At 34.3% G+C, this 16,721-nt stretch overlaps 1 pseudogene; it reads left to right on the top strand.

The window, feature by feature from the left end:
* Positions 1 to 203: 203 nt before the first annotated feature.
* On the top strand, positions 204 to 575 carry LOC111146860 (annotated as a pseudogene).
* Positions 576 to 16,721: the final 16,146 nt, after the last annotated feature.

Here is a 16,721-nt window from a genome sequence, read left to right as displayed (position 1 = left end):
GGATTTGTTATTTAAACAAAATGAAATGAAAAGCTTATTAGGTTGTTCAGTAAGATAGTTGATTTATTCCATGTTGTTATCAGTAGATGTATTATGGGCTGGCAGGTTGTTTTTAAAGCTTATATAAAGAGAGGTAACCCTTGGAGCCCTTTGGGATCTCAATTCCCATAAAGAGAGGGCATTGGAGTTCAGTTAAATTCCTCATGCCTTCCCCTAAAATTGCTTCCCTATCATGGGGGCAAATGAAATTACAAGGCTCTACTAAAACCTATGTCTACAAAGTGTGGCCAGGGTGAAGTCGGGCTTGCAATTAGAAAGATAAAGGAACTGAGCATTCTCCTTTTATGTAGGCTGCAGATGTGGAGAAAGTTGTCAAGAAGAGTGTGCAGACCCTTGTGACTGGCGGAGGGATGAGTGAGGCTTTGAAGGTGCCTCAATTAACTGCAAAGTGCCTGGCAAAACAAGGCATTGATGTGTGGGTCCTGCAGACAGAGCAGGCGTTAAAGGACTATATTGCCTTGGCTGACAAAGGCATCAGTATGGGGCGGGGGGTCTTCCATTCCACCTGCTGTTAGAGACTTAGGAGACTAAATCACTAAGAATGATTAAAAAAAATAATAAAGCTATATAAAGAATGATTTTTTTAGTTTTTATATAGTTGACTTAAATGTTTTAAAATATTCCTGCTGTTAAATGAAACCTGGAAAAATATGCTTTTTTTTTTTTAAGAAACAGAGTAAAAGAATGGCTTTTGTGTACTTAATTCATAATTATAAATATATCACTCATTTATTCTAAATCCTTTTATATCTCTTTAGCTTGAATTCTAGGCAGATCCTCTCACATTTCCTTATATGGATTCCCTTTATTTTAGCAATGTTGATTACTTCTATTTTCTTTCTTCTTTCATTTTTCTTTATTTTTAAGAAGATTATTTATTTTAGAGAGACAGAGAGAGAGAGAAAGAGAGGGAGAGTGTGTGCAAGATAGTGTGAGGGGGGTTGCAGAGAAAGAGGGAGAGGGACAAGAAGACTCCGTGCTGAACATAGAACCCAATGCAGGGCTGGATCTCACCACCCTGAGATCATGACCTGATTCAAAATCAAGAGTCTGATATTTAACCCGCTAAGCCACCCAGGCACCCCATACTTTCATTTTTCTATGCTTTCTTACAGATTCCCTTGTAAATCCTTGCACCTTTCCTGTAACTCCCTTCTCTTCCATTCTTGGCTTTCTTAAATATTTCTACTTATTCTTAAAAACAGTACTTAGTTTCATCTCTATCTGTGAGGCTTTCTGTGATATCACCTATCAAGAAACTAATTACTCTGTTACTGTACTTGTATCATTATCTATTACCATGTAACAACATTATCACAAACATAGTGTTTTGAAACAACACATACTTATGTCTCACTGTTTCTGTAAATCTGGAGTTTGGGTACAGCTAAGCTGAATTCTTTGCTTCAGGACCACATAAAGCTGAAATTAAAATATTTAACATGGCTACAATCTCATCTGTTGCTAGTCTGGGGAAAGATCTGCTTTCAAGCTCATATGACTTAGTATTCAGTTCCTCTCAGGCTATTGGGCTGAACCTTGGTTTCTTAATTGTTGTTTCCAGAAGTTACCCTCATTTGTTTATTATGTGCCCCCTTCTCTAGGTGAGCTCACGACATGTCACCTTCCTTCCTCAAAGACAGCAAGGAAAAGAATCTCAACTAAACAGATAATTACAGTCTTAGGTAGCATTACCAATGAACTGATATCTGTCACCATTAGAGACTAAATATTTGTATCCCTCTCACCACTAATTCATATGTTGAAGCCATAATCCCCAGTGTGATGGTATCTGGGATGGGGCCACTAATAAGTAATTAAAGTTAAACTGAATCCTAAGGGAAGAGTCCTGATTCCATAGGATTAACTACTTTATAAGAAGAGAAAATAAGAAGAGCTTGCTCCCATCTTCCCTCTGTGAACATGCACTAAAGAAAGGCCATGTGAGTATGTAGCAAGACGAAGGCCATCTATGAGCCAGGAAGAGAATCCTCACCAAAAATCAAATGGGTTAGAACTTAATCATGGACTTGTTAACCTCTAAAAATATAAGAAATAAATTTCTGTTATTTAAGCCATCCAGTCTTTGACATTTTGTTATACTAGCCCTCACAGACTACCTTTACAATATTAATTCAGTTAGAACCAAGTCTGAGATTCTACCCATACGCAAAGAGAGGGAATTTACACAGGTATGAATACCAGGAGGTAGAGACTATGAGGGCTACATTAAAGTCTGTATAGCAGTCTTCTTTTTTACTTTGTAATACTATATTATGCATGCATCCTGCTTTAGGACCAATGGTAATTATTAGAATTATTCATATATATTCCTATGGTGCTTCTTAAAACATGATAAGTTTGTGCTTTTTGGCCCTGTTTAAAGCTAATTGTGGTCATGTGACTTTCTCTGACAAGTGAAATGTGAGTGGAAGGTATTGTGTCATTTCTGAATGGAAGATTTAAAAGCCAGCAAGTGATTCACCTTGCTTCTTTCCCTTTGCCTTGGTGATCATGTAACCATAACACAAAATGAATCTGTCAGCTTGGATCCTTGAGCCACTACAATGAGCAAGCAGAGTTCCACCTCTGAATTCTATTAAACATGTGGTATGAACAAAGAAATAATTTTTATTGCATTAAAATAATGAAATGTTAGAGATGTTTGTTAGTCCAGAATAAATCAGGTTATTCTGATACAGAATTTTTACACGCTTTTTATTCATATGTCTATGTAAGATTTTAAGCTCAGTAGGGATGGAACCACCTTTGCTTTATTTACTCCTTTATACTCAGTTTTAATTTTTTAAAAAGATTTTATTTATTTATTTGACAGAAAGAATGATCACAAGTAGGCAGAGAGGCAGGCAGAGAGAGAGGGGGAAGGAGGCTCCCTGCTGAGCAGAGAGCCTGATGCAGAGCTCCATCCCAGGACCCTGAGACCATGACCTGAGCAGAAGGCAGAGGCTTAACCTACTGAACTACCCAAGCACCTCTATACTCAGTTTTTAGTAAGTATTTGACATATGCTTGGAACTCCACCAACATGTATTAAATGAATGATTTAGTAAATAAATGCATCTGACTCTATATCACTAATTCCTTAATCATTTGACTCCCCTTTTCTGGAATATAGTAAAGTAGACTAATGTTAAATATGGCCACCAACAAGCTATACATACATTTGTTCTGTCTTGTAAATTATTAAAGTCATATCTTGAGAAGCTTGTAATTGTTTGATAAGGCTGGATGAAAATTTAAGCAGGTGAAGATAAGCTATTCTTTTCATTTATTAGCCTATCATGACCTTGGTCAATTTGTTTAACTTCTGTGGGGTTCATTTCTCTCATATATTAAACAGAAAAAAGTAATACTAAATATACCATTTGGTTGATATAAGAATTAAATGAGATAATACTTTGCACATACTTAATGAACTACCAAGCCCCAAGCAAATGTAAAATAACATAAACCAACTTTTAAAACTTTCTGCAGAAAACAACTGCCTCCTGAGTTTGTTTTTATTACCGTTGTTCTAACAGCTATGAATTTTCTGTCATCTTTTCTTGTTGCTGAATGGAAGACACAAATAGTAGACACTTAAAGTGTTTGTCCCCAAATTTTGAAGATCTGGAGGTAAAATTTTAAGAAAATGTATACTGAAAACAAAATATGACAGGATAATTATATGCACTCTAATACTACCTTCAAAAATATGTCAGGAAAAAAATAAGCTTAGGAGAATAGGCCTATAAGTTCAAAGAGGTGGTAATTTGAATGCTATATTTTGAAGAAATTGTATAGAAATAGCTCATTTGTGAGAAAATGTAATCCCTCTTATATTACAAAGGTTACAGAGTCTTTACACAGCGTTGTAACAAAAAGTGTTTTTTTTTTCTTGGAGCTCCAAAGGACTGTTTTTATCTTCCTGATTACTCTAAAACTCATAAAAAATGTTAACATATACATTTCTAACTCTCCTATATTTTGAAGTTACAAACGAAAACCAATTCTATCTTTGTTTCAGGGACTAGATAAATTATCCATGCCTTACAAAAGAATTTTGAAATAGATTACTGAATCAGTTGCTGATGTGAGAAAATTGTATATAGAAAGTTTTATTTTGGTATATTTTCATTATATCTAAGTAATAAAAACTGCTTAAGGATAGAACCTACCATTTCATACTGTCAGGAATTTTGAGAGGCTATTGTGACAAGTTCTCAATAGCTTTCTCTAAAATGTGTTAAGGAAATTCAACTTAGGAAAATGTTAATGAGCCATATTCTAAATTTTATATTTTATCCATACATTTATATTTGATTCACAAGTGTGAGCTTAGTAGCTACGTGGCTTTTAAAAAAAAATAGTTACATAATATATTGTTTCTCATATATCAGTTAAAGATGAAAATATAGTATCTTCACCATATAGGAATAATTCTCAGATTCCTTGTTTATCCTTTAGGGTACTACAAAATAACTATAATACATGCACACAGAGAAGGTAAGGAATATTTAAAGGAAAGCGCAGTAAATCACTTCTGTGGTAACCAACACCAGGCTGAACTTACATAATTTTATGTAACAAGTTTAAAGGTATCAAACTTCCCCAAAGTTCCAGTCAGCCAATTCCCTGTGATTTTGTGCTTTCATAGTAGCAGAAATTATACTGATTTTAAGGTAGATGTCTCAACAAAAGGTAAGTGAAAGACCTCAAAACAGCATGTTGAGAACCAAGCACACTAATTTCTGCTTTGTCACTATCTGTGATTTGGGGGAAAAGCATTTCTGGACTTTTCTTTTAATTACAAATCAGAGAGGTTATTCATGCTTCTAATGATCCATTCCTTTCCATTAATGATCCACTGCTTTCAAATTCTCTCAAATATTTTGGTAATTACAAACCACAGAAAATTTTGTGGTTGTATATGCAAAGGGAGAAGTTGTCAGATAACTACATCTAGTTTGATCACTGTTCATTATGATGGAAGGCAGTCCATGACACAGGTGTGAAGGAGATTAGAAAGGTAGAGGTCATGGAAACAGAGGAAGAAGTCACTGCTAGACTACCAGTCTGGGGAAAAGAATTGTCTTTGGAGACACAAAACTGGCCTCAAACAGCACCATGAGTTTCAATAGTTAACTATTTCACCACTTTCAGCTTTATTTCCCGAATCTTAAAAGTCAATAAGATGGTCTCTCACAGTGTCATATTGATGGTTTCATGGTATAAAAAATGTATGCATGTTCTTATGTATATTATATATGGGCAGAAGATGTTGCCTGTAAGCACACATTATTTTTGTTTTGCTCTGTAGACATTAAACATTTTAATTAGGTTATTGCTTGATAAAACATGGCAAATGAATGAAGGGAGCCATTTATTTATGTCATGATTCCAGTACTTTTTATTTTGAACACCTAAACTATTTTCAAGTGTTGTGGGTACCATAGAAGCTACAAAAATAGGAAAGTTTTACTTTATTAGAGAGTCAAAAGTAATTAGGTCTTGAATTAGATTGTTAAATAATAAATTATCTCTAGATTAACTATAAAGAGGCTTAGCAACCTTAAAGAATGGGTAATTGTAGTTGCAAGTGACTTGAGATACATAGACTCACTGAGCAGTAATAATGATAATTGAAATAATTGTTATTTTTTATACTGCTTCATTAACTACAATTCAACATCTAAAAGAGACACTTGAAGGATGAAAGATGGAAGTGGATAGTAGCACTGAGGTTATGTCAAAATTTAGCCTTCATACCCTCCATTATTCCATTCTCCCAGACACTGATCACTCTTCAAGGCTGACATTTCTATGTAATTCATACACTACTCTATTCTTAAGATTTATTTATTAAAGGCCTTGCATGAAACCACATAAATTTGGTCTCTTTAGAAGCCAGTCAGATTGAGGAGGACAGTTAAAGGAATAAATGTCATGTAGTAAGTTTTAGAAGGCATTGTCCCTGAGAATAAATAATTTTTAAATTTATGGTTATAACTATGCTTTCCACTCAAGGTTAGGTTTTCTCTCCCTCTCACCTCTGTAAGTTCAGTTATAATTTACAAATATTTGCTTCTATGAAGTACTGTCCATGAGCATGGTTTGGAGTGATCTTCAACTTGAGCCATCCTCCCACCCCAAAAAGCATTTGCTTTCCGATTTCCTCAACTGAAGATTGTGGAAACTGTAAGCTCTCCTTAGTTTTAAAAACTAAATAATTAAGTGAGAAGTGAGGCTCAAGAAAATCTTCATTGCTGTTTTTGATTGGGACAACGTATAGCAGGTGATGTATACTGCAGTCACCATTTTTATGCACTTTATCTACTTTTCCACCAAATCCAAACTGGTCTGTACCAGGTTTCTAGAAGGGATACATAACCAAAAATCAAAGTAAAACAGAAGAGTCTTGTAGGAATAAGGACAGGCATATTTAGGTCTCTATATGCTTTATGGAACTCTGAGTAAAGCTTGTATAAGGATATTATGGACAATGGAAAAAATGAATATGGGGCCAGGGAAATCTTTTGGAATACCTGACCTTCTGTAAGTACAATGATTTTTTCTTTATTTTGTTATTTTAGAAGTTGAAATTTATTTTCCTTTTCTTAAATAAGCAAAACTGATTATTTATTATCCATAAACAACAACGTCCTATGTGATTAGACACAGTGGGGCTCTTATTTTTAATTAAATTTATGAATGTTATATGTATTCATTTTTATTGTTATTTTTGGAGAGCATGTAATTTTTCATGTTTTCTCAGAATTATATTAGTATTTGTCAATTGAACAGACCTAGTGTTCTTCCTAAAGCATAATTCTTATTCCAAGTAATCATCAAATGACAACAGTTTTGTTTTCTTTTTAGAATGCATATTTTTGATGATGGCTGGCTGAAATGTGAAAGTTTTTCATGATCTTTAAATAGATAATTATTGCTCTATTTTTACATTTTATTAGATCATTTCATAAACTATAATGAGAATAATTAGAGAGGGTTCTAACTTAAACGTACAAAGCTAGAAAATTCAGTCAGACTTGTCGGTGCATTCCAAGTCACATTATGTGTTAATTAAGATCGTTTGAGTAATGGTGGACTAACTGAATTTACTTGCATAAACTATTTACATTGCACTATTTCACTGAAAGATAAAGAGAAAAAAGAATTAAAAAAGAAAGATCTCATTCAGGTGGAAATGTACTTTTTTTTTTTTTTTTTTAAGAGAGACACAGTGCCATGGGGGAGGTGCAGAGGGAGAGGAAGAGAGAGAATCTTAAGCAGGCTCCACACCCAGCACAGAGCCTGGTGTGGGGCTTCATGTCACAGCCCTGAGATCATGACCTGAGCAGAAATCAAGAGTCAGGACTTTATTCTCAAACTTCCTTGTGCTATTTTGTTTTGAAAATATCTAAAGTTATTGGAGTAAGCAATTTAGCCATAGAGACCATGGCTTGTATATTCTCTCAGGAGCCCAAAGTTCCTTATTCATTACCTAGATATATAATACTTATGCTGTATAATATAAGTGACTGATAGACTCTGAAGATAGAGGACAAAAGACAAGGTTATAGCATATAAATCAGCATCACATTAGAGACTCTTGGCATTATAATCATATGAGATGCTTCATCAAAATAGCATTCTGTGGTCTGCCAATTTTAGAAAATGTTGCATAAAAGATGTCTAATTCAGAGATTATTAATAGATAGACTGGAGGTGTTGAGTATTGCTCTTATTAGGAAAACTATATACCCTTCATTAATCTAGCATTTCCTTTTTTTTTTAAGATTTTATTTATTTATTTGACAGACAGAAATCACAAGTAGGCAGAGAGGCAGGCAGAGAGAGGAGGGAAGCAGGCTCCCCGCCGAGCAGAGAGCCGGACGTGGGGCTCAATCCCAGGACCCTGGGATCACGACCTGAGCGGAAGGCAGAGGCTTTAACCCACTGAGCCACCCAGGCGCCCCTAATCTAGCATTTCCTAAACTTGTTTATTCACAGAGCTTTTTTCATGTAATTCCTAATCATAGTAGGAAGGTTCTACAGAATGTCTTTTCAAAAATACTAATAAACTGATGAAGTATTTAATCTTTACTTTTTTCCCCTTTTTTCTTAGAACCAAACTTAAAAAGAAATACTCTTTTTTTCATGCTCAGTACTTTCCCTTTGCTTCTGCTATTGAAACTCTATTTTCAGGGGCAGGAGATTGATACCATCTTCTCCATTCGACCCTTTATACCTTCAATTTCTCATCTCTATTGGCTCCTTCCACTTAGTCGGCAAATATATGTAAATCCTCTCATTCTGAAAAAAAAAAAAGAAAAAAGAAAAAAGAAAAAAAGAAAAACTACCGGGCCTGTTTCTTTCTAGCAGTTAATTCACTCTTTTATTTCCCACACAAAATTTTTTAAGGGAGGGTCTAAAATTATCATCACTAATTTCTCGCCTTTTAGTGCATTCTTCACATTTATATGATTTGGATTCTTAAAATTGTTTCACCAGGATGACTAATGATCTTTCATTGTCAGGTTCAAAGGCTTTCTTGAATTTACTTTCCCCTGGTAACTTAGAATTCTCTTTTCTAATTCTTCCCTACCCTTTGAAGTAACTCATTTTCCTCTCTCTACAAACTTTTTTCATGATTCTTTCCTCTGTTCTCCACTCTCCTTGCTCTAGATTATGCACTATTCTCTTTCATTCATGTATACCATGTTTCCCTTTGTCAATCAGTTGCTTTTCTCTAGCTCTGACTTTGTTCTCTCAGTGATAGGTAGATCTGCATGCCTTTCTATGGCAAACTGTCCACACCAAACTACATCTCTTTTCTTACCAAAACTATTACACCTTTTTACTTTCTAAGTAATAGCATTGTTAATTTATCAATCTAAGTAACTAGGAACCTTTTTGAAATCGGTTTTCTTCCTTATTTTCTATGAACAGATACTGTCATTTTCTTAAAGTCCACAAAGTGAATTTAATCACTCTTGTTTCTCCATAGCAGTGGAGCAGTTAGTCAGTCAACAAGTACTTACTAATCTCTGTATGTACTTGCCACTGTGGCAGTTTAGATGGTTACTGTCTTTTGCCTGGACTACTAAATGGCTTCCCATTTAAGAGGCTTACTAATTTTCAGCTTCCTGCATCTTTACATTTTAATTCATTCTATAAAATATTTCCAAAATTATTTCTCTATTTTTTTCTAAGACATAAGCTATATATACATATAATATGTATATAATATAGTATGATTCAAATTATCAAAATGATAAAGTCAAAATCCTTAGTATATCAAATATCCTTTTATAATCTACATTTCTAAAGTTTTGCCACATTCCTTCATGTTCCCATGTTTTAATCACATAGCAATATTTCCCATATACATCTCATGTTTCTCTCTCTCTCTCTTTTTTTTTTTCCCTATGCTATCTCTTCTTTCTGGAAAAATCTCCTTTTCTTCTTCCAGATGACTCAATACTACTCATCAATTAAACATGTGCTTATATTTTTACCACTTCTAAGAAACCTTCTCTAAACTCCCTTTTTATCAGGAATGATAAATTACTTCTTTCTTAATAACTTATAGTTCTTAGGTCATACTATTTTTAGTCAGTATATATGTAATAGAGCTACTCAAATATCTTATTGATTAGGTTATCTTCAGAGGAAACAACTATAGGTTACTGTTTTGTAAAACCAACAATTATTTCTAGACTTGACACTTGTAGATCAATAAAGGTTTATCAGAATTTTTAAAATTAAAATTAATATTTTAAATATTCTATTTGGAAATCTAAAAGACATCATCTGTTCTATGGACTATATGAGAAAATAGCTAACATATGCTCTTTTTTTTTGTTTTTGCACTTTTACATAAAGTGCTCTTTATTTCAGTTCATTTTTTTAGTTTATAAAAATTAACTCAAAATGGGTTACAGATGCAAAACTGTAAAACTCCTAGAAGATAACGTGAGAGAAAATCTAGATCACCTGGGACATGAGAGGACTTTTTAGATACAACATCAAAAGCATGATCTATAAAAGAAATGATAATCTAGACTTCATTAAGATTAAAATTTCTGCTCTGGGAAGACTGGGAGAAAATATTTGCAAAAGGACTGTTACCCAAAATATACAATGACCTCTTAAAACTCAATAATAAGAGAACAAATAACTCAGTTAGAAAACTGGCCAAAAACCTTAACGGACACCTCACCGAAGATGATATACAGATCATGTAAGAGCACGTGAAAAGATGCTCCATGACATATATCATCAGAAAAATGTAAATTAAAACAACAAAGAGATACCACTAAACACCTATTAGAATGACTGAAATCTGGAATACTGACACCACCAAACACTGGTGACAATATGGAGCAACAGAAACTTTTATTCATTGCTGGTGGGAATGTAGAACAGTATGGCCACTTTGGAAGACAATTTGTTGGTTTCTTACAATTAAATCTGACATATACACTCAATGGTATTTAATCAAAAGAGTTGAAAACTTATTTCTATTCAAAAATGCACAAAGGGCTGCCTGGGTGGCTCAGTGGGTTAAGCCTCTGCCTTCAGCTCGGGTCATGATCTCAGGGTCCTGGGATCGAGTCCCACATCAGGCTTTCTGCCAGGCAGGGAGCCTGCTTCCTCCTCTCTCTCTACTTGTGATCTCTCTCTCTGTCAAATAAATAAAATCTTTAAAAAAAATGCACACAGATATTTATGGCAGTTTTATTTATTGCCAAAACATGGAGGCAAACAAGATTTCCTTCAGCAGGGGGCTGCCTGGGTGGCTCAGTGGGTTAAGCCTCTGCCTTCAGCTCAGGTCCTGATCTCAGGGTTCTGGGATCGAGTCCCACATCGGGCTCTCTACTAGGCAGGGAGCCTGCTTCCTCCTCTCTCTCTCTCTCTGCTTGTGATCTCTCTCTCTGTCAAATAAATAAAATCTTAAAAAAAAAAAATTTCCTTCAGCAGGTAAATAGATAAATAAACTGTGGGACATCCAGACAATGGACTGTTATTCAATGCTAATGGAGAAACGAGCTGTCAAGCCATTAAAAGACATGGAGGATCCTAAAATACATATTACTAAGTAAAAGACATACTTTATAATTGTACTTCAGATTTTGAAGAGCCTTTATATAACTTGTAAATGGCAGAGGACTCATAAAAGTCCATAAAACAAACAAATTCAAGTAAAAATATTTTACCAAGTTTTCAGAGAGATAGTATAAAGTCATACATTTTATTCCTTATCTAAAGCAAGTAGTACATATAGAGTGCTTGAGTTGGGGAGGCACATCTAATTCTAAATGGTTCTATGTTCAAACACAGTCATTTTAAAAGTCAGTATTGTAAGTGTCTTAGGTTGGGATCCCCAAAGGCAGACCCTAGGACAAATATTCCTGCGCAAATGATTTATTAAGGAGGTGATCCCAGCCAAATCAAATGGAAGTGGAGGAAGCAGGACAGAGAGAAGAAGCCAAGGAAGAAGACGTGGGTGCAATTTCAGGATATACCTTACAGAGGACAGCTTAAGCCTGATCATTGGCTCTTAGCTCAGGGCTGCTATGATGGTGTTTGTGGAGTGATGACTTATATTTTCCAGGGGTGATGGACTTCATCTTTGGGCTCTGATGACTTATATTTTCCAGGGGTGATGGACTACATCTTTGGGCTCTGAGGAGTGATGGACTACCCAGATCAGGTCTCTAAAGAGTCACACTGTAAGCCATAGGAAACAGAAGCAAAGTTAGACAAAAGCTTAAGGAATTGAATACAGAAATATACAGAAATGCTATAATGGATCTGAAAGGGTCTGTGTGGAGCTACAAGTGTCTATTAGAGAACAATGCCATTTGCATTTAGAGGTGAGAATTTAAGACATTGAGAGAACAATGATTTCCTCACAACCATGGCCTCATAAGTAATGGGGTGGATATTAAAGCATGAGTCTTCTGAGTCTTCCATTTTTCTTTTTAAGCTACCTAAAATTATAACTTTTAGGTATTTGACTATGTGACTTATGCCCATATGAGGAAGAAAGGGCTGTGCATAGTAATTAAGCACACTATTAAGACCAAAAGCTCTGTACAACAAACTCAAAGAGGTGTATCACTATGTTGGCCATTAAAAACAAACAAAAATTCTGACATAAGTCTTGAATTCTCTGAGCTGAGAACTTAGTTTCAGAAACTCCTCATTGTCTCCTTGGGTTTGTAGAATATCTCTGTCCTCAAACATTTTTCCCTCCCAGAATTTCTGGTTTTCATATTGTGTCTTGATTCTCATAATTTCAGGCTTCCTAATCACGTATTCCCAACATAGAGAAGATATCAGGTTAATGATGTTTTCAATATATTGCAAATGGGAAATCGAGACGACATACTTCTATTACTAGGTAAGACTTATGTACTTTTTTTTAATCTAGCGGGTAAAATATTTACTTTATTCCCAAGATAAACTGAGTCTTTAACATATTTAGCATTGTACAAATTTATTTGAACAGCATCTCCTACTCTCTCAAACATAAGACCTTGAAAAGTTTTAAAATGGCTCCATTTGACATAGAACATTTTCTGATTATATTGTCTGGTTTCTCATCCCCTGCCCCTAGAAAACTCTAATTTTAATATTTGCTATTTGCTTCAGGTATGATTAAATTTATGGTTTCGTATAGTTCTGACATAGTTAGACTATGCTGTTTTATTTGTCTCTTTCTTTCACAAACCTTCCTGAGTTCTGCTATCACTCATTCATTTTGGTTCCATTATTATCTGGAGAACAAAGCAGGAGTGATTTACAGGGTGACTGAAGACCCAGGCTTGTGGCCTTCTTCACAGTTTTCCTGTGCCTGCTATGTGTGTGTATATATAGATCATGCCGACACTTTTTACAAGGCTAGGCATTTGTTTATTAACGTCCTGTTTAGAATCCGTCTGTGATAGTTCTGCGGCAAGACTGAATTAATTAGATTTTTTTTTAACTACTAACATAAAAAATGATATTGGAAATTTGCTACTGCTTTTTAAAGTCCTTAAAATTGTTCTCTGGGCAGGTGGAAAAAAGATGAGTAAGTTAATTGTCATGCAGCTAAATTTAGTTCATGCCGCTTTTGTAAACCTAATAATTCATCATACTTTGGTGTTTTACTTGCATTTGAAAAATAAAGCCTCTGATATCTAATAGTTATGAAATATTTTTGCTGCTTCCAAAGTGGGATTTCAGTTATAACCATTAATTACTTAAAAGATCAATTAAAAAAAAGTTATTTGAAAACATCTTTAGGCACATAATCTTCACACTTTACAAACACAAGAAATATGAAATAGTAATTTTGGTCTAATTTAAAATAATCTGAATGAAAATAATTGTTCCTTCCACAAATACCTTAAATTATTTATTTATTTAGGATCAGAAGCATTGATATGAGATAAATGTAAAAATTTAAGCACTACATTCCCACTGGATGTCCAAACATATATTTAACAATTGTTCCAAATAACTATCAAATTAATAAATTCCTTTAATTCAAAAGTATAAATTAAAATTATTAGTAATCATTTGACTTTTATCCATTTATAGTTTTAAGAGCACTGACTATATCTTACTGTATTCTAGGCCAGTCTATTTCATTTCTCCAAGTAAAATATCAGTGATAGGTTTAAGGTAAACAGAAATAGTTGGAGTCCTTTGTTGGGATATCTTTTGTTCTTTGTATACTAAATATTGAACTAAGAAAAAAGAAATAGGTAACTAGTAAATGTAAATTGTATACTTACCCCCTGCAGCAGTTTGCTCTCTCCTGGTCTATTTGATTCAATGTCTTTTAATGATTTGTCAAAAAAATAAAATCTGATTTCTAAAGACAACTCTATCTAGTATAGCAGCAGTTTGCAAATTTTATGAATAAGGATCACTTTGGAAGCTTGTTAAAAACGAAGTTTACCAGGTCATACACACATCCCCCTCCTCCAATTCTTACTTAGTACTTAGGGACAGTCCCAGAGATCTGTACTACTAAGTTTCTTTTAAGTTCTAATAAGCTTTCCACCTGTTTATTCCAAAGATATTAGAGAACACTATGGGACAATTATCTGCCAACTATCAAATACAACTTATTCAGCAAGATGCAGGGTACTAAATTAGGAGTTAACAATGATTTCCTGTAAAGTATTTTTTTAACAATTTATTGACTAAGTTAGTTGATAATTATTTTTGCTACCAAGTTCACTTTTCTGCCTGCCATCTAAATGAGTCATGATGACTGAATTTCACAGCTCCCATTGTCTCCCTTCTTGGTGTACAAACCCAGCTTCAGTATGTTGGATGTTGACGTCATAGTTCAGATCCTGACTAGTGTTCCTGTTCTCAAGTTCTCTTTGCACATATTATTTCTTCACATATTCCTCTAGCTCTTATGGGAAGCCTTCTTATTTTTTGCTGTAATTTTTCCCAATAGAAAGCTCAGATGGTTAATAGTCTTGCTTGCACTTCTGCTTAAATATGAGACCATAAATCTCTGTTGCAGCTTTTATTTCATGTTTTAGAGCTCAGCATCATTAAGAAGTTATTTTTCTTAGGAATAACTAAGTCTTCATTTGTAAGATGCTGGTGCTATCAATGATCTCAGAGGGCAAATATAGTACAGATGGTTGGGAGGCATTGCTTGTCCTCACTTATCAAAAATACGGAAGGCCTATTTTTCACGTTTTATGATTATTTTCAAATACAGGCAATTTGATCTTCCTATCTTCAGCTAAAAAAAAAAACAACTAAAAAACAAAACAACTCAGTGGCTTACAATAACTTGTCAGATAACTTCTCAGGTTATTTCATGTGTGTTCTTTTCATGTGTGTTCCTCTATTTCATGTGTGTTATTTACATACAGCTCATGTAGAAGAATCTACCTTTATTAGGATAAGACCTTCACATGACGAAACTATGGAGAGACTGGTAACTTCTTTTTAAAACATTTTTATTTGTGTATAGTTGACATACAATGTTATGTTAGTTTCAGGTATACAACATAGCGATTCAACATCTGTATACGTTACGTTATGCTATACTCACCACAAGTATAGCTACCACCTGTGACCATATAACACCACTACAAATTCATTGACTATATTCCTTGTGCTGTGCCTTTTTTTTCTCCTGACTTATTTATTCCATAACTGGAACCCTGTATCTCTCACTTGCCTTCACCCATTTTGCTCATCCCCTCACTTTTCTCCTCTCTGGTGACTATCAGTTTGCTCTCTGTATTTATAGGTCTGATTATGTTTTTTGTCTGTTTGTTTAATCATTTGTTTTTTAGATTCCACGTATAAGTGAAATCATATCGTATTTGTCTCTCTGAAAATACTGGAAACTTCTGAAATATAATTTCATTTCATCTACATTTTATTGGCCAAATTAAGTCATGTGCCAAACTAAAACTTCCAGGGGGTAAGAAAGATTCTTCTTACAGAAGGTACTGGATATCACATGGCAAGGGGTTGAGATGATACAGAGAAGGGACTAAATAATTGATACAGTAATACAAATCTATAATGCTGTATAATACATTTATTGTATTTCTATACAATGCCTAATTTTGCCTTTCGTTTATGAGTAAAGAGTTAAATATTTTTCACTTTCTGGAATGAGTAAGCCCTATGGTAACCTAGTTTATTATTCTCTCAGATAAGACAGAAGCAAATACTTCTCATCACATGTTCTCAAATTCTTTGAAATCTATAAAGTAACAGTTACAAATATGAAGTAAGGTATTATGTTATTTAATTCATTCTTAGCTGTCACTAAAATTATTAAGATTTATTGTGTGTCCCTGTGTAGATTTCCATGCATTTGTTGTTGGCAAAGTTCAAATTTCCTGTTTCTTTCTTTCCTGTAGGAGTGGGGAAGAGATAGAAAAGTATTTCTATCATCATTTTATAGAGGAAGAAACATGAAAAGCAGAGCAGTATGCAGGAGATTAAGATACACATGGACTTGGGGACACCTGGGTGGCTCAGTTGGTTAAGCCGCTGCCTTCGGCTCAGGTCATGATCCCAGCGTCCTGGGATCGAGTCCCGCATCGGGCTCCTTGTTCTGTGGGGAGCCTGCTTCTCCCTCTGCCTCTGCCTGCCACTCTGTTTGCCTGTGCTCGTTCTCTCTCCCTCTCTCTCTCTGACAATTAAATAAATAAAATCTTTAAAAAAAAAAAAAGATACACATGGACACTTGGGAAAGCAGAAAACTATCTTATTTTTGATTAAATAGATACGAGAAGCTTGGGGTGAAAATATGTCATTGAAATTCAAAAGTCAAAGAAACCCCAAAAGTCAAAGGTATATGCTGAAGTCTAGTTTGTATTCTGAGACCCTTGCTTTATAACACATATTAAAAAACTGATAATTTTTTCTAATAAAGACTTTTTTCCACCCTCATTTTCCCTTTTATTAACTATAAGTTTGAATGCTTATATTCTGAAAATATCCTTCATGTGAAGCCCAAAAAAACTCTCCTATTTACCATCCCACAAAAATATACATATTGGTGGTGTACTGCAGTCAAGAAACATTTATCACCTTTTTAATTCCATTAGTATATACTCTATGAATCCATAAACCACATTAATAACATCAATTTGCATATAATAAAA

This window comes from Enhydra lutris, unplaced genomic scaffold (genome assembly GCF_002288905.1).
Source record: "Enhydra lutris kenyoni isolate GAN:26980312 unplaced genomic scaffold, ASM228890v2 scaffoldscaffold15, whole genome shotgun sequence".
Classification (NCBI taxonomy): domain Eukaryota; kingdom Metazoa; phylum Chordata; class Mammalia; order Carnivora; family Mustelidae; genus Enhydra; species Enhydra lutris.
This window is presented reverse-complemented; position numbering and strand designations above follow the sequence as displayed.